This window comes from Schistocerca piceifrons, chromosome 4, assembly GCF_021461385.2.
Source record: "Schistocerca piceifrons isolate TAMUIC-IGC-003096 chromosome 4, iqSchPice1.1, whole genome shotgun sequence".
Classification (NCBI taxonomy): Eukaryota; Metazoa; Arthropoda; class Insecta; order Orthoptera; family Acrididae; genus Schistocerca; species Schistocerca piceifrons.
In genome coordinates, this window is record NC_060141.1 from 619072493 (window position 1) to 619094768 (window position 22276).

The 22276-nt window shown below is 42.3% G+C and overlaps 1 protein-coding gene across 1 annotated transcript in view; it reads left to right on the forward strand.

Moving 5' to 3' along the window:
- The window catches only part of LOC124796064 (peptide transporter family 1-like), a 178140-nt gene that overhangs the window by 13774 nt on the left and 142090 nt on the right, over positions 1–22276 (forward strand). The gene's annotated exons all lie outside the window — the stretch shown is intronic.

The following is a 22276-nucleotide window of genomic DNA, read 5'->3' on the forward strand; positions in this document are numbered from 1 at the left end:
GCAACAATTGCTATGTGGCTAAGATCCACCTATCCAACACAGTTCAGGAGTATGACATCATAAACACTGAGATGCGTGAAAAACTGCTGCATTGTGCAGGATGTTGAAATTTGCTATTCCTTTGCTGCTAACTCTATTCGTAACATTTTTGCTGACAGTATTCACATATGCTGCTGAATGTACTTGCACAAATATATCATTGTACGACATATAATCCAAGAGATATGATGTCATAAACTCTGAGGTGTGTGAAAAATTGCCTCAAAATACGTTTAATTTTTACTACTTTGACACTCGTACAGTCGAGACTAATTAAGGAAATCCCTGACACCTGGAAGCACTTTTGGCAGCCTTTAGCTGTGAAGTGCAAACAATTTTACATGGAAACCACAGTCATCTGTAGAGCTATGAAAAGGCATTGTCATAGAGATGTTTACAAAATCGTGTTGTAGACACGTGAAGCAATTGTGTCCATATAGAAACTGTCTGGGATCATGTTTTTTAATTTGGATACTGTACTTAGACACATGTATGTTATGCATATGTCTTTGTACAGCTGTCTCATAATTTCAAAGATGTGTTCACGAATAAATGGAAATGCATTTTTTTCGATACTTCACTACAAATTCGGTTCATTATTTGTTTTTATTTCCAATAGAAAACTGGCAAAATGAATACCTGGGCAATGCTGGGTTTATCAGTTACTATATTTTATATTAGTCAATCAGACAGAGATATAGCAACTAGGTTAGCTGAACATGAAAGCAGCTTGAGATTGAAGAATTCTGACTCCATAGTTGCTGGGCATTTACCGAGTGAGAGCTACAGCTACCAGCCACAGTCCCCTGACCTCCTTTTAGCTAACAAAGTTCAAAAATGTAATTTTTGGAGGCCTAGGATATAAGTAAACATCTAACACACAGTGATGATTTAATGTTAAGTGAGTAAACATGGCTCAAAACTTCCCCTCTTCTAAATTTCTCTGAAGCCTCACATTTCTTTAGTTCTTCCTGCACTAGGTGTTCGGTATATCTTGTTTTTTATTGTATGTACATCTTCGCTACTGTAAGAAAATGGCTTAGTTTACAAATTTCCTGTTATTACAATTGTCAGTTCTATCTTTTCCTCTGTTCCTGCATCACCTTCCATAGGATCGTCCAGCTTTTCTTCAATACTCTTGTCTGTATTAATTCTGTTTTAACAGCAACAAAATAACTGTTGCAACCTACATCTATTTGGACTTGCTTACTGTATTCATCCTTTGCACCTTTTCTACAATTTTTTGCACCTCCCCCCCCCCCCCCCCCCCCCCCCCCCCACACCCCCCCCCCCCACACCCCCTCACACTCACACACACACACACACTCACACAGCACACACACACACACACACACACACACACACACACACACACACACACACACACACTTTTTCCTCTAACTTGTGATTCCTTCATGTTTCAGGATTTGTCCTATTAATTTATCCCCTCTTTTAGTTAAGTTTTGTCATAAATTTCTTGTTTCCCAAACGTGATTCAGTATCTTATATTAGTTACTTGATCTACCCATCTAATCTTCGGCATTACGTAAAATGAGGGAAAAGCAACCATTGGCCTGGATGGACTGATGTGTGGATCATAGAAACACACAACAGAAAACCATATTCGCTCTAGCTTTTGAGCTCTTTTTCTAATAAAAGTACTCATATTCACACAACCACACAGGCACCAAATGTACACTCCCACAGCTGCAGGAGCTACATTTTGGTGTCTGTGAGGTTGTGTGTGTGAATATATGAACATTAACAAGAAAAATAGAGTGTGAACTTTTACTAGAAAAAGAGCACGAGCTTAAGAGCTAGTACAAATACCATTTTCTGTTAAGTGTCTCTGTGTTTCCACACATCAGTCCACTGAGGTGGGTTTCCCTCATTTTATTTATTGTTCCATCCAGGAATTTCCTAATCTTCAGCATTCTTCTGCAGCACCTTATTTCAGAAGCTTCTATTCTTCTCTTATATGAGCTGCTTAGCATCCACTGTTCATTTCTGTACAAGGCTACACTTTAGGCAAATACATTCAGAAAAAAATTTACTAACATTTGAATTATGTTAGATGCTAGCAAATTCCTTTTTCAGGAATGATTTTTGTAATGTTGCCAGCTGGTATTTTATATCTTCTCTGTGTTGGCCATCATCAGTTATCTTGGTGCCCAAATAGATAAACTCATCTGCTACTTATAGCATCGTATTTCCTAGTCTAATTTCTTCAGCATCACCTAATTTAATTTAAGTACATTCCATTGTTATACTCATGGTGGTGATCTTCTTACAACCTCTTTTTAGGACACTGTCCATTCCTTCAGTTCATGTGCCAAGTCCTGTGGTGTGTGACAGAATGACAATGTCACTGGCAAACCAAGTTTTAATTTTTTCTCTCTGAACTTAAATTCCCTTTCCTAATTTCTCCTTTGTTTACTTTACTGCTCACTCGGTGTATGGACTGAATACTGTCAGGGATAGACTACAACAACCCTGTCTTACTGCCTTCTCAACTACTGCTTTCCTTTCATGTCCTTCAACCCATATAACTCGAAACTGGTTTCTCTACAAATTGTAAGTAAGTTTTTGCTTCATGCATTTCATCTCCTTTACCTTCAGAATTTCAAAGAGTAGTTCAGTCAACATTGTCAGTCAACATTGTCAAAAGCTTCCTCAAAATCTACAATTGCTATAATTATAGATTTTCTGTTCTTGACCTATCTTCTGAGATAAGTCGTAAGATCTGTATTGATTCCTGGATCCCACCCTTCACTTCTCTGGAAACCCAAACTGATCTTTCTCGAGGTCAGCTTTTAGCAGTTTTTCCATTATTTTGTAAATAATTTGTGTTGGTGTCTTGCAAACATGACTTAATAAATTTATAGTTAGCTTCTGCAACTGCAGGGCCAGTTTAAGACTAAAGGGACTCAAGGCACTGTTGGGATGCCATATAGAGATGGAAAGAGTGTCATCAATGGCACCCATGAGCAGTGGTGTAGCGTGGTTGTAAAGGTTGGGGAGACTCTACATTTATTATAGTTAGACAAAATAGTACAATAAACAATAATTTAAACAAATGAAACAAAATGCATCAAATAAAAAAACAAGAACTACTACTACTACTACTACTACTACTACTACCACCACTACCGCCGCCACTAATAATAATAATAATAATAATAACTAACTTGTTCAAGAAACAATGACAAATTTGTAGAATTCCAGCAGCAAGAGAAGAAGCTCTCACATTTTCTTGTGTACAAGTGCAATGTGCCTGTCTTTTCTTTCCACGAATGAGTCTATAACTCGGTCTACAAAGATCTGATCACTGGATAACTCTCCAAGTAGTGTCTTTTCTATTGCTAACGTGCTCAAACACGACAGCCGAGTGTTAGACATTGAATTCTTTAAATAATTCTTCACTCGTTTAAGAGTACTCATGCTTCGTTCACTGCCTGCTGTAGTTGCAGGTAGGGTGAAAACCAAACACAGGAACTTCGTTGTTTCTTCATAAACAGAGTCTGAATCATTGTTGACAATGTACTTTAAGAGTATTCTTGAAGATAAGCGTTTTTTCACATCAGCGTATATGTTACACAGTGCATTTTCAAGTTGTTCTTGTTTGAAAAATGGGTACTGTTCTAATAACTGAAGCAGTTTCTACTTTGGAAATTCATTTTGATAGTTCGGGAAACACTTTTCGTTCAAAAGTTCACAAACTGAATTTGGGGAAACTCTTGAAATCTTCTTTCCATCTGAACAATTTGCAAATCCAGTATCTCGTAAGTTAGTGCCCTGAGAGATGTCTTTTGACTGTCACAGAATGATAAGTTGCTATTCAAACACAAACTGCATTTAATGCATTCATCAACGAATGTTTCCGTTCTTAATTGCTGTAAGTTTCTGAAAACAGTTCTTATTTCGTCGTGGCAAGCAGTTATACTGACAGATTTTGACTGAAGAACGTAAAAGAATTGAACAACATAAACAAAGCAGCCTCGGTAGAAACAAAGCAAGTAGACAAACGTAGGATCATCCATCTGTCGTTTCATTCTCACAGCACAGCTCAAAGATTCTGGGTCCCACTGAGAGTCTGTATCATCAATTGTATAATTAAAAACACTATATAGCTCTGAGAAATGACTAGATATTGTTCAAACTGCCCTGGAATGAAAGTTCCAGTGAGTGTTTCTTGCATGTGGCAGTTTAAATCTTTTCTCTTAGCATTACAGTTCATTTTGATGATTTGCTGAAAAACTAATGGAATGCAGTAAAATCACTTACAAACATGCGTACTTTTCGTATGATTTTGGAGGCATGTAACAGTACCAAAATTAGTTGGTGTGCGTAACAATGAATAAACAGCGCATAGGGACAGAACTGCTTCACCAGTTGTTGTAACTTTTTCTCTACCCGCCATTACGGAAGCGCCATCATCCACTTTTCTTTCCACATTCCATTATTTCAATACTGCATGAATAATGTTTGATAAACCTTCAGCAGTTTTATCTCCAGAAACATCGAAATATCCAACAAATATTTCCTCAATTTTGTCTGCAATACAGTATCTGAATATTATACTCATTTGACTCTTGCATGACACGCCTAATATTTCATCAGCTTGAATTGAAATGAAATTGCAGTTCTGAATATCAGATCTTATTTTCTCATTAACTGCCAGAGTTATCATTTCTATTACATCAGTCTGTATATCTGGAGAAGTTCCTTTAAAGGTTGAAGATGATAACAGATGGTCTTAGATTAACTGCTCTCCTTGCACTAGTAAATTCAAAACTCTTCTGTTGTATGCAACTTTTTCGTTGTATTTTATTGCTGTCAGACGAGCGGCTTCAGAAAGAAGGTGCTCAATTCTACTTTTGCCCAATAACTGAAATGGTTCTTTGTTCTGCAGGTGACGTTTTGATATCTGACGCTTTGGTGCTTTCTGGTCAAAATTCTTTATTGTACAAATGCCCTCATTGCACCATTCCTTTTCACCACCAAACAGAAGACATATATAACAATATAATCCGTTATTAACTGCATTCGCAGTCGGCCAAGTATATTTTTCGTACCAGGCTGTCTGAAAAGTGAGTTTTTGTTTGGCTTCACTTAAAACTTCACTGAGTATAGGAGTAGGTCGTTTGTCCTTCAATTCGCACTTTTTTTCGTACGGTATGTTAATGTAGAAAAAGGCGTTTTTAATAAAAATTCTATAAGGTGTTCAGTTGCTCGCTCACTCATGTTGGCGACACGACGAAAAAATGCACTAAAATCTCACAAGAATGACTATGAACACAAACCGCGCGACTGTTCACTTCCGTGTTAAAATCGTGCATAGAAGCACCAGAGACTAGTCTCGATACCTGCTAGCAATTGCAGTGCACCGGCCTTCGTGGAAGAGGGGAAGTGGAGGGGGCGCAGGAGCACACAGCCAGGTAAGGGAAGGGAGGCAGAGACTGAGAGCAGTCGAGTCTCAAGCAGGAAAATACACCAACACTCGGGGTGCGGCGCGGGCTACAAGACTGTTGTCTTCGCACATGTAGAGCTCATAGCAGAAAGTTATTTATATTTTTGTTATGAATTGCTATTGAATCTTTTTTAAGCCCGAATACAGGGGAGACTAAGTCTCAAAGTCTCCCCTCACGCTATGCCACTGCCCATGAGCAAGATTTGTATCAGTGGATAACACAATTAGTAGTGAAAACTGATGCGGTTGAAATAGTACAAGGGAAAAGTTTGAGGGGAGGATGGTAAATGATAAAATGCTTGTGTAGAAAAATGTACTTGAACTGGCCCTGGAAAGAAAGGTGATTTTGACTACCTTCCTGTTTTCTTTTCTATCCATTGCCCCACATTTTCATGCTACAGTGCTGCTACTTATTTCAAACAAGGGCACTGAAGCCATCTTTTTGGTCTCGCTTGTGCTCTGTCTGTTTGGTGCCTCTCACAAGTGTTTGCCATACTTTTCCTACTGTATGGACCACAGCCTGAGTGGCAGCAAGTGGCAGTTGAGCAAAGTTGTAATGGAAGGGAATAGGTGCAAATGCAGTGTGCAATTATTGCAAATTACACAAATATCTCCAAACGTGCTGCTTGTGCGTGTTGAAACTTACACCATGGCACTTTCCAGTATCACACAGGAGGGGGAGGGGGGGGGGAGGTTGTATGACAAGTCACTTGTGTGGAAAAACATTCTTGAACCAGCCTTGAACATCTGCCTGTTTTGGAATTGGAATTATTACAGTCTGAGGGTATTTTCATATATTCTGCATACCAGGAGGAATAATTTTGTCATGGAAGGATCTCAATATTTCTGAGGACCTGTTGTCTATGGCCTTGTTTTTAGTTAAGTCTTTTAGAGCTTTGATTAATTATTCTCACAATATCATCTCCCAACTCACCTTCAGCAAATTTCTCTTCCCTTTATTTAACATTGCCGTAGTCCGCCCCCAGCAGCTGAGTTGTCAGCGCGATAGAATGTCAGTCCTAAGGGCCCAGGTTTGATTCCCGGCTGGGTCGGAGATTTGTCCGCTCAGGGACTGGGTATTGTGTTCTCCTAATCATCATCATTTCATCCCCATCGACGCGCAAGTTGCTGAAGGGGCATCAAATCGAAAGACTTGCACCTAGCAAACTGTCTACCTGACGGGAGGCCCTAGTCACATGAGATTTACATTTAATATTGCCCTCAAGTTTGTTAATTGTATTATACAGTAATTGAGCAAGACTCATATTATGTGAACATAACTTCCTCTTAAAGCCAAATTAATGTTACTGTCCTGTCACTGGCTTTTCCTCTGTTTCTGACTGCATACACCTCCCCTTGAATGAGAAATTGCTGCTGACCTCAAATCTAAGGTGCAGTTCCCACTGAAGCAATACAACATGCAACTGTCTCAGTTACAATCATGAGGACTAAAGCAACATGTCCTCTTTGTCCCCTGTTTGACCACAATCACCTCTGGTAAGATTTTGACCCTGACCACTGAAGCATGCCAATATGGCATTGGCACAGTTCTCTCCCACAGAAATCCCAGTGGCTTGGAACAGCCTATTACTTTTATATCAAACACCTTGTTGGTAGCTTAGAGAAATTATTCCCAGATTGACAAGGAGGCACTGATGATCATACACTGACAACTCACAATAATGTGACCACCTTCTGCTGTGCGGACTCCTACGAGATATGCAGGAAGATTATCAAAGATGTTCTGGGAGGTACTAACAGGGATGTGCAGCCATGCTGCCTCCAGTGCCAAGCCAGTTGTGCTAGGTTTCTCGGTTGGGGATCTATGGTGCAAAGAGCCCAATCGAGGTGGTCCCACTAATTCTCAGTTGGTTTTAAACCCAGTTAGCCCAGTGGCCAGGGTAGAATGGCAAACTCATCCTGGCATTCTTCAAATCATGCACATGCACTGTGAGCTGCATGACATGTTGCATTGTTCTGCTGATAGATGCCATTGCGCCGAGGAAAAACAAATTGTAGGTAGCAGTGGATATGGTCCCAAGCATATATGTGTACTTGTGTTGATCCATTGTGGCTTCCAGAATGATGAGATTTCCCATGGAATGCCACAAAAACATTCTCCAGACCATAATGCTCCATCCTCTGCCCCCTACCCATGTGACAATTGTAACAGCTGGTTCGCTTTCTGATGTTCCACACTCTACATGTCAACAGCCATCTGTCAGATGGAGGATAAAATGTGACTCATCTGAAAAGCCCACCTGTCACCACTCAGTGGATGTCCAGTTGTGTTATTGGTGTGCAAATTTGAACCAGACACCTGCTGTGGAGGCCGACTTGCAGGAATATGCTGAATGGTCATTCAGGAGACCCTGTTGGTAGCCCCTTGGTTCATCTGGGCAGTCAATTGCTCAACTGTTCCACATCTATTCACCTGTAAACATCTTCACAGTTGCCATTCACCACTGTGATCTATGGTCCATGGTGCACCACAGTACCTTGATACTGGTTTTGGATAGTGCCATTTTGCCATTTATGGTAAACTTTAACCACAGCAGTCATGTGAACAGTTTAGAAATGCTTCCACCCTTGGTGTGAAATCCAATGATCATGCCCTCTTGGATGTCAGATAAATCACTCTGTTTTTGCATTACAATGACTGCACTGTTTTCTGCATCCCCTTGATATGCTTTATATACACTCCACTGCTAGTGCCGTCTGCGAGTGATTATAGCTCACTGACGTCAAACAGAGACACTGGTCACATTAATGTGACTTCACAATGTGGGCCGGCCGAAGTGGCCGTGCGGTTAAAGGCGCTGCAGTCTGGAACCGCAAGACCGCTACGGTCGCAGGTTCGAATCCTGCCTCGGGCATGGATGTTTGTGATGTCCTTAGGTTAGTTAGGTTTAACTAGTTCTAAGTTCTAGGGGACTAATGACCTCAGCAGTTGAGTCCCATAGTGCTCAGAGCCATTTGAACCATTTCACAATGTGTACAGTGTAAACAAGTTTTTATATGTTCTTGTATGGCACTATGTTCCACCTCCTCATTGGCCGTAAGTTGCTCATCGCCCTGTTTGGTGTCCAGTCTGCCCTCCTGGACAGAACTGTACAATGTTTACAGTGTTGGGTTTTGTTTCTGAGTAATTATTCTTATTATATTTACTACCAGCCCACCTTATAGAACACAAGTGTGCATGCTTTGTTAAGGTTACTGATGGACCCTGATGTCTACTTTGACAGTTAGGAGGCAATGTGGTTTTTGCTAGAATAGAACTTTCTGGATAACCTAAAAAAATTTTCGTTGAAAGAGCGGGAAGTAACAGAAGCTGTGAGCAAGGATTCACTCGTGTGCAGAGTAAGTACAGCGGTCCAACAAGGATGGTTGGACAGTTTAGACACAGGGTCAGACTGAGTTCTCCTCACTCGTGTGCAGAGTAAGTACAGTGGTCCAACAAGGATGGTTGGACTGTTTGGACACAGGGTCAGATTGAGTTCTCCAGAGGTATTTCAAGCTTCGTTACAGACTCACCATTGTCGGTGGTGTCTTACTGCTTGCTACAGAAGATCAGAATTGCTGTATTTTGATTCCACCATCATAGTGACTATGCATTCTGCAGATGTTATGTGCCTCTTATGGGGGGATGTCACAAATGAGAGTGTTGGCTTGGTGATATATCTACTAGCCAGCAATTCATTCATCCATTGAGTACATGATGTATTCCTGTTCAGTGTGCACCTGTAACTAGGCAGCACCAACACAAAAATTTTCTCCATGGTCTGTACGAAAGCACCCATGGGACAAGATGCACTGGATTTTGTGGGTTCTTTCTTGTGGACCATGTGGCTGTCAGTTGTAGACACCTTGTCTTAACTTCCCATATTTTTGCTAAGTTGTCTTCCATTACTTCACACATTACAATTTTGGTGTTAGCTGCCATTTTTGCTATTGAGGCTGTGCCACGCATGCTGGTCTCAGACAATAGTCGCCAGTTTGTGCCGGAGGAATTTGAAGTGTTCTGTTACGAAAATGGTATTCTGCACCTGACCACCATACTGTTCCATCCTGCATCAAATGCAGAGGATGAGTCATTGGTTGGGATGTTCAAATTACAACTAAATAAAATAATTTCAGTGGGATCTAGAGATGATGCACTGTCCAGATTTTGGGTGTCATACTGAGCAACTCCAATAAGCAGGTGCAGGCCAGCTGAGGTCCTGCACGGCCATCAGTGCTGCAGCCTCTTTGATCTCGTATTGCACCCAATGCCTCATATTCCTGACCCAAGGACTGTGCCACAATATTGGCGAGGATCCTCCGTCTGGGCATGTGTCATCGAATGGACACCTGGGTGGACACAAGGCATCATGGTGGGACATAAGGGCTAACAACTTTATACTGCTGCAGTGGGTCAGCAGTGCCTGGCATGCCATGCTAACCAGCTCTGTTCGGATCAAGCTGAGTGATGGATACTATCACTCAAACATGCAGAAGATGATTGAGTAGGTGGGAGGGATCCACCAGAGCTTGCTTTAAGCCCAAAGTGATGTCCCCTGCCTGTTCGCTGTCCACCGTATAATTTTCATCCTTGTCTGGTGCAAACAACCATCCAGGAGAACTGTTTGCCAAGGAAGATCTGACAGAGGTGGAGTACCTCTCCCAATCATTGCAGCAGTTGGTAGAGGCAACCAGCAGACAGATCTCAAGCAGAACCCCTGGCAGAGTTCCTTGTCACCCCTCATCCAATTTCTTGGCATCTCCAGTGTAGAATGGGGCATTTTTTACCCTACATACCTCATAAAGGGAGAGGGATTCGGTATCCCATCAGACTCCTGTTATGTCGCACAAGGAGTTTTTCGGGTCGAGAATCAAAGTGATCCACAACTCCACCATAAGTGGCATGTATGTCGTGTGCATTGGGCAGAGCCTTTGGAGGCAGAGCTTTCCTTGTTGTACTTCATGGACTCCATACCTGGTTTTATGCTAATCATTTTTACTGAATAGTTTCCTTAGAATTGAATGAGAAAGACTGCATACTGGAGAATGCATGCAAATCTATAAACCTATTACATGAAGCAACCAGCACTCTTGTGTCGCACTGATAAAACAGACATGTTTTTTGGAGTTGTATTGCTGTTGTCCATGTGTGAACCAGTTAAATCACTTCAACTACCTTTCTGTGCACTCCACCAGTGTGGGTTGCTTCTTCATCATATCATAAGTTGCCTCATGTATTGTATTGCACATCATAACACCTAAGTGAGAATCATGTCTAATGGTTACTTTCTGATCCGCTCTCCTTTCCATTCAGATCCATACCAGACGTATAGCTTCCCAGACATGATAACCAGAGCAAATTGGGTGTTGTATAGCATTGCAGCCCACTTTGGTGAAATAGCATTAACTCATATGCCAAGAACTTAACTCTTGAGTCTCTTATGTTTCTTAGGCAGTTCCTCTGGTATGTGTCTCAAATTGGAGTTTAGATTCATGAGAGTAAGTAAATTTGCATATCTAGATGTCAGAATTATTTTATGAAATCTCCTTTTTTAATTTGTATTACTCACAGATAATCAGTCATTATTCAATAGCTTGTTTAGCAACCATTTGTTGCCTCTTCGAACTACACACTTGAACTGTTTTTGTCTGTCGTCTTCAATTCTGGGCTATTATTGGGGAGATCTTTAGTTCCTTCTGATGTCTTCATTACAGCTGTGATTGGAACACCATACTAGTTGTTTCTTCCAAGAATTTAATTTTTGTGGTTTAAATTCGGCTCCTGCAATTGGCCTTTGAGGTTCATACTGTACTGCAATACAGGAGTGTTGTGGCTGATTTTGTGTAACAAAATTCCATATGGGTCTCTGTGCAGTAGATTTTCGAAAATATTCTTCTGGGCATGTGGCGTGGCACTAGTTAACCTTCTCCATTCATATGTGATGTTGCATTCTATGTGATTAAAGTCTGATATTTGTTTTAGACAGATGTGATTTACATATATTTTTTATCTTATAATTTCATTTACCATAGAGACCATAACTTTATTTTAGTCTTTCAATATCAGAGTTGTGTGTCTTGGCTGTGTTATTTAGCAGGAGCATTGATTTCTATTCATTATCTTCAGAGGAGCAAAAGATATTCAGATCAGCAAAGAGTAAGGTATTAATAGCTTCTGGAGTTGCCACTTTCCATTACTTCACTGTGCCATCTGAGTACAAAAGGAATGTGACTGGCAACAGACAGCAATCTTGTCTAACACCATGATTGGTTATTATAAGCCTTATGGTCCTGTCATTGGAATTTCCTGAGGGAATGGAGATATTTTTGTATAAGCTTTTTCAACTTGTACTGTGTTTTCTGGGAAGCATTTTCATTACAAATTTTACTGTAGCCTGTTTCAGTGTAGTATAATGTAACTGGATAGATAAAAAATCTATTCACCAAGTGGTGGCGGGAGGAAACATATATAAAGGTTAAGTAAATCTGCAGGCTTTTGGAGCCAGTGGACCTTTCTGCCTGAAGAAGGAGCCACTAGCTGCAAAAGCTTGCACATTTACTTAATCTGTATGTATATTCTCCTCTGCCACTGTTTGCTGAGTAGATATTTTATCCATCCAATTACATTTTGTAGCTTATTTCATTTCGTTTGTTGAATGCCTTGTTATGCTGATGAATATGGCCCTGATATAGTTATGTAATACAGTGTAAATTTCAGTCTTTAAATTTATGTCTTTTTCTATCAGTTATTGTATGGTAAAGGCTGTACGTTTGCTTGAATGACCTTATTGAAACAATTTTTTTCTTATTATAAGAAGTGTTCTGTTGCCTTTTGAACCCAAATAATTTTGACCCTTGCAAATATTTTATATCAAACATTCAACAAGAAAATACTCTTGCAGAGGGCCTGTCTCCTATCTTTAGTAATTATAATTGATATAATTTTTGCCTTGATTCACAAACCTTTAGAACTTTGTGAAATAATCCAGGGGCACTATGTAGGGTGGGAGGGGGTGGGGTTACAAAAGACGTAAATGTGTCTAAAGGGTTACTGAATTCACAAAGACCAATTCATATTCGATTACATATTAACTACATAATAAAGCAGTGTGAAAGCTGGTTCTCCAACAGCAGTTCTCTAGCAGTAACTTGCTTCATTTGAGTCAGAGGAGAGTGATACTCATGGTGGTGTGATAATACACAAACGGAGTAGTACTCATAATCACAGCCTTTTTATAAGCACTTAGATGTAAAGAAATAACACAGAGAATCCGACACTAAAAAACTTGTGCACTGCCACATAGAAGCATGTAATAAATTAAATAACTAATCAAAATTTGCTTTGCATGAAATACTGTGTTAGCACTGCTGATTACTGCCAAGGTGAGAGCTGAAACACTACTGTCCTTGGTAACTGTTGTCTGTTGAAATGACGTTTCACATGCTAGAAATGTGTATAAGAAATTGAGTACAACATTTCTTAATGACAATATTAGAAAAATGCTGTCACAAATGCTAAATGAAGGCTATCTCACTTGTCCTCAGACTTATTTTTCTAATGCATGGTTTTATTTTCTGGGACATATGTCATCCAGTACAAAGTTATTTGTAATATAAAAATCATGGAAGGATTGAAAAGTGATTTCTTCTGCAGATCATTTTTCAGTAAAAGAGCAATATCTCCAATCAGGGCATTTTGCAGCTCAGACTCCCAGACTGTTTTACAAAAGTGAAGATATTTACCATTATATTGGAAGACTAACACTGGATTTTCATACTGAAAAAATTGATAAAGAAGCACCTGATATGGTGTGTGGACAATAGATTACATACATAGTGAGTGCTCCATTGGGCTAGTAAGATTGAGATCCATCCATGTTTACTTTTTGGCATATAATCAAGTCCTCATCAGTAATACAAGCCACATTTCTCACAGATTTACTTATCTTGTTGCTTCTAGTATTGGAAGTCAACAGCTTCATTTGCCATCTGCAGTGATATTGTGGTTTAAATAACAAACAAAACTTTAAGGAATGTTCCTTTATTTTCAGCATGCTTAACAAACAATAACAGGTATATGAGGCACTCCAATATGTCATCAGTGTTGCCACCATACTGTTACTCAGACTAAAATGTAGGGTCATCTGAAGTGTCACAATTACTGCCAGGAAATCATTGTCAGTTCATTGTGGATACTGTAGACACTCTGCCCACCATCATTTAAGGCAGCTTCTTTTGTAATCATAGCTTCTTATTATATTGTTAACCAAGCCAGATACCATAATTACAAGAAGTCTTTTAAATCAAATTATATTTTATAAAATTTTGAATAAACTGGAAGCCAATTTTTGGAAAGATTAAGTTCATGAAACTAAGAATCGCAGTCCCTCATAGATAGTCCTTCTGTTCACATTCAAACTGTCTGTATAGTACAGTGATTGAATATGGATAGAGGGGCTAAAAACATACGAAACAAAAATCACTATAAAATACAAAAATAAAATGTAACAGTATGTTGGTCTTGCATGTGTCCAATGATTTTGTTTGGTTAGGAAAGTGCAAATTTGATCTCAGATTTTGTCTAGATAACATACTTTTAAAGTTATTTCCATTTCAATTAATCAATACTAATTAAAATGTCACTTTGTAGTTAAAACTAGTTACTTGAATGGAGGTTTTTTGAGCTTGTGTTTCAACTGAGGTACTCAGCATCTTATGAAGGCTTTTTAAATAAAGTTTCAAAAGAATAAATTGGATGTTGTTCTTGGGATTAGTTCTAGGATTTTACACGAACCGTATGATTTCTGCCTGAATAAGGAAGGGTCCTGACTTACAGTGAATGTTAGTAATGTTACACATAATTTCTGAAAAGGAAATAAAAAACCAAAACTTTAATTCCACAATGAGAACTGACAGAGGGAATATAATGAACATGACTGCTATGTTAAGAGATGGACAATTTCAAGTAATTTTATGTTGTAGTTGAAAATGTCCATTATGTTACATAAGAACCAACTTCTTTTATGCGATAATTTAGATAACAAAAAGCCTTCCCACTGAAACAATGAATTGAATGTAAGTTGATGTAAGATTGGTAAAGAAGTCAGCAGAATTATGTCACAAATTATCAAAAAAGACAATGACTGGTACTGTTAATACTACTGGTATCTCGTTGTGTTGTCAAGTGAATCCTGAGTTAGGAGGGATGTGGTGGGCAGGGGAGGTGAGCTGTAAAACAAACTGTCCCAGTAGTGTGACACAGATGAGTGGTTAAAGAAGGCTGTCACCCCACAGATATGCATAAAATTTGTAAAGCCAGCATGTGGTGTTCTGGGCTTATTATCACCACCTTATGGCAATGATGTTCTTGTAAATAGTTGCATGCTTCTGTACAAAAATGTGTGCTGTTTTAATGATATGCATGATATATGAGAGTACATGCATGGTATATTAATAAAAAACACAATACAGTACATTTTGCATAGCATTGCTACCTTAAAAGAGTGGAACTGTATGTATATATATCTAACTTATCTGCCAATGAGGAACTGTTCTTAAGATTATCGTTCTCCTAGTGTCAGTCTACCAGACACCATGGAGAGCATCAAACAAGCCTTATTTAGACTTAGTGGTAAGAAGTGTGATGACAGTGTTGATATGCACTGTACTGAAGAGCATCCATATGATAATTTAACAATGAGAATAATCAATTTTTGAAAAAATAATTTAATTGGATAGCTAAAAAAAATCTACTCACCAAGTGACGGCAGAACACACACATAAAAGGTTATAATTAGGCAAGCTTTCAGAGCCATTGGCTCCTTCTTCAGCCAGAAGTGTTGAAGGAGAAGGAAAAGGGGTGAATGAAAAGGACTGGAGAGGTTTAGGAAAAGAGGAAGATTTCGGGAAAGTCACACAGAACCACGGGTGAGGGGAGACTTACTGACAGTATGAGAAGGAAAGACTGATTGTTGGGGACTACACCAGATGAGATTTGAAAACCTGAGAGCTTAAAATGTGGACGACAAGGTAATATGCAAGAAAGAGATTACTGCTTAATCATCGTGCACAAGTTAATAGAGTGAAAAGCTAAGCACAGTGCACGTAACAGAGGAGGGGGGGGGGGGGGGTTTGAGAAATAAATGAATCAGAAAATGGAAGATGTACAAAACTATAATGGCGTGAAGAAAGGAGTAGCCACTGGGAATAAATGCTGAGGCAGAAGAAATTAACGTAAATTGAGGCCATGTGGGTGGTGAGAACCAATGACATGTTGTAACGTTAGTTCTCAATTGTGGAGTTCTGAGAAACTGGTGTTTTGGAGGAAGAATCAATGTGTGTGTGTGTGTGTGTGTGTGTGTGTGTGTGTGTGTGTGTGTGTGTGTGTGTGCGCGTGTGGTGAAACAGGCACTGGGGTCATGACTGTCATGTTGTAGAGCATGCGCTGCAACAGGATATTGTGTGAAACTTCCTGACAGATTGGCAAGAGCTCTACCATCTGAGTTACCCAAGCACGACTCACGACCCATCCTCACATCCACAATTCCACCAGTACCTCATCTCCTACCTTCCAAACTTCATAGAAGCTCTTCTGCAAAACTTGCAGAACTAGCACTCCTGGAAGAAAGGATATTGCGGAGACATGGTTTAGCCACAGCCTGGGTAATATTTCCAGAATGAGATTTGCACTCTGCAGCGGAGTTTGTGCTGATGTGAAACTTCCTGGCAGATTAAAACACTGTGCTGGAACTCGAACTCAGGACCCTTGTATTTCACGAACAAGTGCTATGCCATCTGAGCTACCCAAGCTTGACTCATGAGCCATCCTCACAGCCCCAATTCCGCCAGTACCTCATCTCCTACCTGCCAAACTTCTAAGGAAGCTAGTTCTGCAAGTTTTACAGAAGAGCTTCCGTGAAGTTTAGAAGGTAGGAGATGAGGTACTGGCAGAATTGGGGCTGTGAGGATGGGTCGTGAGTCATGCTTGGGTAGCTCAGATGGTAGAGCACTTGCCTGTGAAAGACAAAGGTCCCGAGTTGGAGTCTCGGTCTGGCACACAATTTTAATCTGCCAGGAAGTTTCACATCCGCGCACACTCCACTGCAGAGTGAAAATCTCACTCTGGAGGAGATTGTTTGTTGCAAGTATACACCCTCTGCCTATGCCCTTTCATCCTAACTGATAATTTGGTGGTAGTCATGCTGATGTAAAGGGCTGAACAGTGTTTACATAACAGTTGGTATATGACATGTCGTTTTGCTAGTGGCTCTCCCTTTGATAGTACAGGGTGCAGCGCGGTAACTTCCTTATTTGAAACACGCGGCACACAGCTGCTGTTACTCATTGTTGTGTGGGTTTCGGTGCAATCAAAAGTGCAAGCCTTAACTTTTTTTTTAGGGTTAGTTTAGTAGTGATCATGCAGTGGGCAAGAGAGGACTGTGCATTTTTTGTTGAAACAGTTCAACATCATGCCTGCAGGTTGTGTTCCTGATGAGCAATTAGCTGTTATGTGGGCAGACACCTTTATGGATACTGGAAGTGTGCAGAAAAAGAAACCAGGACCTTCAAGAACCACCAGAACGCCTGAAAATATCAAGAGGGTGTGGCGTAGAGCACCATAAAAATCGATATTTGTTCTGTGCGTAAGTGTGCTATCTTTGAGGAGAGGGCTTTGGAGAGCATGTTGGACGCTAACGGCAGTTAGCCTCCGGACTTGTATCTGTGTAGACGCTAAGTGTGAATAAATCTGTATATGAGAGAATTCTAGTTGTTTACCTACAACTATACCATATTCCCTCACTGGTGACCCCGTTTTTGTGTAATACGCGTCCGAGTTACCGCCTGAAGGTTATTTACACGCCTACTGCGTCGGGTTTCTCCGCGATCGTGAGGGCCTTTGTTCAGCTCCAGACAATGGCCTTTCAGCATTCACCGCCGCCCGGATTCCAGCAACATCTCTCCAGCACTCCTGCCATCGTAGTGGACATGCCGCAAGAATCTTCGGAATCCTTCAGCCAGAACATGCAGTGGAATTCATCGAGTGCCGCCAGTTTCTTCCAACGGCCAACGGTCATGGACTCTGGCTTTGTTAGCCTGGACCTTCCCACGTGTTCTCCACAGAGTGTTGGTCAGAACATTTCTACTCCTGTGTCGAACACACAATTCAATACAGTTCTTGGCGTCGAGCGAGGTTTTGCTACTTTGGAAAATCCAGTAGTAAATTCAAACTCGAATCAGTTTCCGCCACGTGTGTATCCTTCCGCGCCGGCTAGTCAACAGGTGTTCAATGCTCGCCAGACAGCAAATATCACACCGAGTGTGCATCCTAGTGGACGTGTGTGGGATCCTTGTGTTGCTTCTAATCAGGTCAACAATTCTGTGCTGGATAGTAATTACTCCGACATCTACAACCAGCCCCACCACTCACGGTCGAGTGAATACTGTGTGCATAACGGACATTCACCGGCGTACTTAAGCACTTGTGGCTTCTCTCCAAGCTACCACGTCAATGAGAATGCACATTTTGACTACGATCCTCACACTGTTTGAGCGTCCGTCGCTTCTCAGCCGCCCCCCCCGGCGTCAAGTGAATTTTGCGATTCCAATAATCCGGACTGGCAATCTTCTGCATGCTCTACTTCCGTCCGAAGTAATAGGTGCACCTCCGCAGTGACTGCAGTGCCGAATCTTCCAAAATTACCAGATTTCAAACCCGCTCACCTGGAGTTCTGGTTTAACCTGGTTGAGCAAACATTCAATGTCTGTGCTTTGGACGATGACGCACGCTTCGCCTGCCTCATGAACCATCTTCACGACCGCGTCGATTTAATTTATGATCTGGTCAAAGCAGCCCCCCTAGCAGGGAAGTATGCTGTGGCGAAACAAACGATACTGGAGCGCGTCTCTAAAACCAGGAGAGAAAATGTGCGACAGCTCATCTACGAAGAGCGTCTCGGCGACAGGTCTCCGTCCCAGCTGTGGCGGTGCATCCGTCTTCTCGTCGATGAGCAAGTTATGCCTGATGACACGCTCGCAGAAATTTGGACTGAAAAGCTGCCTTTGCCTGTCCAGACTGCAATCTCTGCGTATGAAGATAGGCCAGTAAATGAACATTTATGCGCCGCCGACAGAGCATACTCCGCCAGGCAACGTGAGCTCCGTGCACTGCATTCTGGACGTGACAGCACTAAGACGCTTTCTGACGCCACGCCATTGCCTGGTGCTGCTGATAACAAGTTTTTTAAACTAGCTGCCCTGCCTGCACCTTCAACTCCTCGCAAAGACAGTGCATCGGCCTCTGTGGAAGACTCTGGGGCACATACTCCGTCACCTAGCAACTACCCACAAGGGCACAGGCCCACCCAACCTTACTGTTTCTTCCACGCGAGATTCGGGGCGCAAGCTCGCAAATGCCAGTCACCGTGTTCTTACCCAAACTCCAACCGCAGGTAGGCTACGGTGCCACCTCCTGCGATGTAAACAACGGGCACCATCCCACGTTGCACTCCGTTTCGGAAAATAACAGTAAGTGTGGTCGAGTCTATGTTCGCGATTTACGATCAGGTGTATGTTTTCTGCCGGTTCGCCTAGCAACCAATAAAGTGCAACCACACAAAACAGTACTTCGTGCAGTAAACTTGTCTACCCTACAGTGTTCGGGTTCCACTTTGTATACAGTGAAACTTTCGCCCGAGTGCAACCTGGAGTGGACGTTTCTAGTGTCAATTGAGGAACCTATTCTCGGAATTGATTTCCTCAAGCACTATCAGTTGTCACTAGATTTTGTGCAAAATACTGTGTTGTACCCCTCCCTTAACAAACATATTCCTTTTGCTTCGCCGAGTGACAGTTCGGCTAACACCAAACATGTGTGCTGTGCTAAGAAGTGTGTAAACCTATCCTTGGAGCTGCAATCTTGGACAAACAAGTGGCTAGTGGAGTGCGCCAAGTCTTCTAAGTTGCGGATGGAACGTATGGAAATGCTGCTGCATCTCCACGACATACACCACGAGTTGGCCTCCACACAACAACGCCTCGTGGCACTACAAGCAGACGACTCATCGGCTACAGACAAGGTCAGTCCGTGCCAATCTGGTGTTCCCGTGCCCGCGCACGTTAACGACAATGTTGTGAACTCTGTAAACTGTGTCAGCACCCCCTTTTATAATGATAGGGTATGCCCGAGTGCTCATGCTCCTTGCTTTCCGAATGGAAAATTAACTTGCCAAGCTTGTGGCAATGAACTACGGCCATCTGCTGCCCGGCCACGCTCACTCGTGCCTACAGCGCTCGTAGCGCCACAGCTTGGCCCGTCCGCCACTGCCTGCTCCGCTTCACGGACATCTGACTATCGTGCCGCGCCACGTATTGCAGTAGTCACTAACGGCACAGTTCATCGGTTACGTCTAACCGATGGGCCGCCCATATCGCGACGTCCACGCCGCCTCAAGCCGGAATTTATGAAAATTGCAAAAGAACAATTGGACGATCTGTTACAAAAGGGAATAACTAAACCTTCTTCCGGTTGCTGGGCTAGTCCTATCCTGTTTGACCAAAAGAAAGATGGTACTTGGCGTATGGTCGGAGACTATAGGCGTGTAAATGCCCGCGCCATCATTGATAAATATCCGGTCCCACACATTGCAGACTTCAATCATGCGCTCGCAGGTGCAAAGTACTTCTCTGTTTTGGACTGTAAGCACGCATTTCATCAGATTCCTATGGCTCCGGAGGACATTGAAAAGACTGCCATAACCACTCCCTTCGGGCTGTTCCAATACACATTTATGCCGTTTGGGTTGAAAAATGCACCCCAAACGTGGCAGCGTTTCATCAATCAAACTTTATCCCATCTAGACTTTTGTTTCGCATATATGGACGACATATTGGTTTTTGCTTCTACTTTAGAACAGAGTGAGGAGCGTGTTCAAGTCGTGACAGATATTTTAGCAGCCGCTGGTATTGAACGGAACAATAAAAAGACTCAATTGCACCAGTCATCTGTCAAATTCCTAAGTTATGTTGTGTCATCGGACAGTCTGACACCACCACAGGACAAGATCAAGCCTGTTCTCGAGATGCTACGCCCTCAGACCTACAGGGAATTACGCAGGTTCATTGGAACAGTTAATTATGACCGGAAACATTTGCCAGCCGCTTCTGCGGTGCAGGCTCCTCTCACAGATGCTCTCGCTGGTCCACAAACTTCTGGCACCCGCCAGGTACCATGGACACCAGACATGGACAAGGCATTTAATGAACTCAAACAGCTGTTGGCCTCCGCTGTCACTATTGCTCACCCACGGGCGGATGCCACAATGTTTATCACTACTGACGCTAGTGACAATGCTATCGGCGCAGTACTGAGTCAGACATACAACGATGTTACGACCCCCCTGCAGTTTTTCTCAAAAAAGCTAAACAACACGCAGAAGAAATACTCAGCATTCGACAGAGAACTACTTGCAGTTTACAAGGCCATAAGACACTTCAGAACTGATGTTGAGGGACGAGATTTCTATGTGCTCACTGATCACAAGCCGTTGGTTCCTGCCATAAAAAATCCTGCGGCTGATCCGCCCCCACGACGCTTTCGTCACATCGATTACATCTTGCAATTTACAGATGACATTCGCTACATCCGAGGAGCGGACAATGTGGTCGCTGATTTTCTCTCGCGTGTTGGTGCTGTCACAACCTTAATTGACTTAATGGACCTACCTCGGTTGCAATTGGCAGACCCCAGTACCATGCAGTTAATTTCAGACCACAGCTCCTCTCTCCAACCGGTACACTCTACTTTCCCTGGCATATCTGACTTAGTGTGGTGTGATGAATCGACTGGTACGTTGCGGCCATTCATTCCTAAGCCCCTTCAACGCCAGGTCTTTGACAAACTACACACATTAGCACACCCCGGTGTCAAAGCCTGCACCCGTCTGGTAGCTGAACGGTTTGCCTGGAGAAACATGCGCCGTGACTGTCAGTCTTGGGCAAGGGCATGCATGGTGCGTCAACAGAACAAAGTTTCCAGGCACACTTCTCCACCCCTTGGCTGTTTTGCCCAACCTCCAGGCCGGTTTTACCATGTTCATGTCGACCTCGTAGGCCCTTTGCCCCCCTCCGACGGTTTCCGTTACTTGTTTACAGCCATTGACAGTATGACTCGGTGGGCTGAGGCTGTGCCTATTCTGAACATTACCTCTGAGACAGTAAGTCGAGCATTCTTAGATTCGTGGATCTCTAGATTTGGCTCACCTGTTTACCTCACCACTGACCAGGGGCGACAATTCGAGTCTTCAGTTTTCTCTGACTTATGTAAAATGTGTGGTATTGTCAAAATTCATACTTCTGCATACCACCCCCAAAGCAATGGGCTTGTCGAGCGATGGCATCGCACCCTGAAGTCTGCCCTGCGTTGCCATGACTCACTATGGACAGAGGCACTGCCCTTCGTGCTTCTTGGCCTTCGTGCGACTTTCAAGGAAGACCTCAAGGGGTCCGTAGCCGAGTTTGTATATGGCAACCTCTGGTTTTGCCTGGAGAATTAGTCACTCCGACCCCACTTCCACAGCCCTCTTAACTCCCTTCACTTCTCGAGCGGGTGCGCTTGCACTGCAGCAAAATTCAGCCGCCACCTCTGGCTGCTCATACACCTCCGCGCGTGTACGTACCGCGCATGCTAGACTCTTGTGAGTACGTGTTTCTCAGAGACGACTCAGTCAAAGCCCCGCTTCATTCGCCCTACATAGGTCCTTACAAGGTCGT